Source organism: Pteropus alecto, unplaced genomic scaffold, assembly GCF_000325575.1.
Source record: "Pteropus alecto unplaced genomic scaffold, ASM32557v1 scaffold19, whole genome shotgun sequence".
Taxonomy (NCBI): Eukaryota; Metazoa; Chordata; class Mammalia; order Chiroptera; family Pteropodidae; genus Pteropus; species Pteropus alecto.
The window spans coordinates 660,274-662,942 of record NW_006442490.1 but is presented as its reverse complement, the minus strand read 5'-3'; positions in this window follow the sequence as shown (position 1 = coordinate 662,942).

Genomic DNA, 2,669 nt, shown 5'->3' with positions numbered 1-2,669 from the left:
CACTTTACTCGACTAAGAAAAATACTTTTCGTTTTTTAACAGTTTAAAATATGTCCCAGACCAGTAGTTAAGACTTAAACTTCTTGAGCTGACTCATGCTCATTGCCAATAGGTGCTAGAAACATTTTTTGCTGACTGGTAAAAGTTTGGGGGTTAGAACACATTTTGAAATTATCTGCAAATTGGCAAGCATTAATGCTCTCCTTTGTGTCAAAGGAAATATATGCATTTCTCACTGACAAAGAGAAACTTTCCCATTTGGAGATTCCCCAGAGAGACCTTTGTTTATAACTAAACATATGTTTTCAAGGGCTACGAAGCTACAGAGGAAATTCTACTCTCTAGAGCAGTGGCAGAGATAATACGAAACAGCAGATAATCCAAACCTCATAATATTTTGTTTTGAAACACACAATATTATTTTTAGAAGCAGTCCATTATGTTTTTAAGTATGTTTTGCTGAGGATAATAAACATATTAAAGTGAATTTGTAGTCTCTGAGCACCCACCAACAGAAGGTGGTGGAAGACATGGGCCAGAAATACGCTTTGTGGTCGAGTAGATACTGATAACCTATAACTAGGTCAGGAGGTGGTGACTGCAGATTTTTATTTCACTTCCCGCCACCATTTAGATATTCTGCCTTTGCTTTCATATGACCTCCTTTCCAAAATCTTTCTGAGAGCATTCCATTTAACTTTCCTTCCAAACCAAGGTTTAAAATAACAATACTTATCTGTAAGAAGAGAAGAAATCATTAGCATCCTTTCTATTTATAAAGTAAAAAGATTAGGGTATTTTTCAATTAATATGTTCCACATGGACAACTCCATTATTCCTGCCTAGTGAAAGGTGAGTGTCCTATACACCAGTTCCTCCAGGTATACAATTTAACAAATTAGGTAAACCATATGGAAAGCTGTAGATCGCTGATAAGAAGACATTGCTTTAAAAAAAAATTTGTTGTTGTTTCTGGGGGTTTGTTCTTGTTGTTGGGGATGGAGCTTGTGGATAAGGCAAAAACTGCACCAGGTGAAAGAATGAAATAAATCCCTTTCCTGACCACTGCCGCCTGACTATTGTGCTGGGTACTTCTAGACGTGGTAACTTGTTCATCCTCACAAAGACCCAGTAAAAGAAGTGAGGGCAGGGAGCAGCTGCATGGAGCAGAGAAAAAATGGTGACATCCCCCAGATTTCTCGCTTGGCTGACAGGGTAGATGTGATGCCTTTAACAGAGATGAGGAACACAGCAGGAGCTGCAGATTTTGGTGAAAGTTAGGAAGAGTTAGTGAGTTCCATTTTCCACAGGATAATTGGTGGGTCAGTAGGTCCTGACAGGTCACATGGTGCATAGTGGGTCATAACCTTTTAGCCAGTGAAAGAAACAAGCCATCCTTTCTATTCCTCTGAAAATCTTAATTCCCACCATATGTTTTACTGACCATGGCATATTACAGATCATTGGTCAATTTTTTAAATGAAGGAAAACTGTATTTCTATTGTTCTTGTCTTTGTATGTTTCACACTTATATTAGCAGTAGAAAAGTTTTATTTCTTTAAAGCACAAGTAATACGAAAGTGTATTTCATTTACTATAATAGTTCTGTTCCCCTAAAGTGGCATATATATCCATTCATTTTTAACTCTCTTTAGCAAAGTGCTTCTTTAAAGAAATACAAATATCCAGTAAAACATAAGAAAATGCCCAACCTCACTCACAGTTAAAGAATGCATGTTAGAACAGCATTATTCACCTTCTCATGATGGCAAGGGTGTGGGGGAACCAAAAGGCACTCTGCAAAGAATAGTAGTACAAATGTAAATTCCTGCAACCTCTTTGGCCAATGTCCATGCATTTAATCACTCCCTACCACCCTGCTATCCAAGTTTTGTGACTTTCTTCTACAAATATATGCGCACAAGTACAGAAAACATTGTTTAAGAATATTTATTGCAATATTGAAATAGCAAACAGCTAGAAAGAGCTTAAATATCCATGAATGAGTGACTAGTTAAATAAATTAAATAAATTAAGGTACATCAAGCAATGGAATAACACTAAGGTGTTAAAAAGAATAAAGGAGATCTATTTATATTGGGCTCTATGTTTAGTGTGATCCCACTGGTGTCTAAACAAAACAAGAATGAACAAAAAAAAATTATTTCTCTCTCTGCTTGTATATTGTGGAAAAATTTGGGGTGAAGTCTTAAGAATTCATTACTGCTTACGGACAAGATTAGGCTGGGACAAGGACAGAAGAAGATATTTCTTTTCATTTTTTATCTTATTCTATTGTTTGACTTCAAAAAAATCTGTGCATATGTATCAAACACAATAGAAAAAGATGTTGAAAATGTTCTTTGAAAATAAAATACATTAATTTTGTAACCTTTTAAAACCTGTGCCTCTCTTTTGATACATCTAAAACTGTCAGGCCCTCCAAAGTGCAATTCGAAATTTAAAAATAAATTAGTTATTGTAACTGCAAACAAATCACGACAATACAACAAAATGTTTAGTTTTCAAAACTCATGGTATGCCCCTCCCTAGAGATTTTAATACAATCTCATCATGCAATCTCCCTTAATTCTCTTCAGAATGTACTATGTCCTTAATGCTCTTTTTTTTTTTGCTTTCTTTTATTTTTCATTGGATATAGTTGGCAT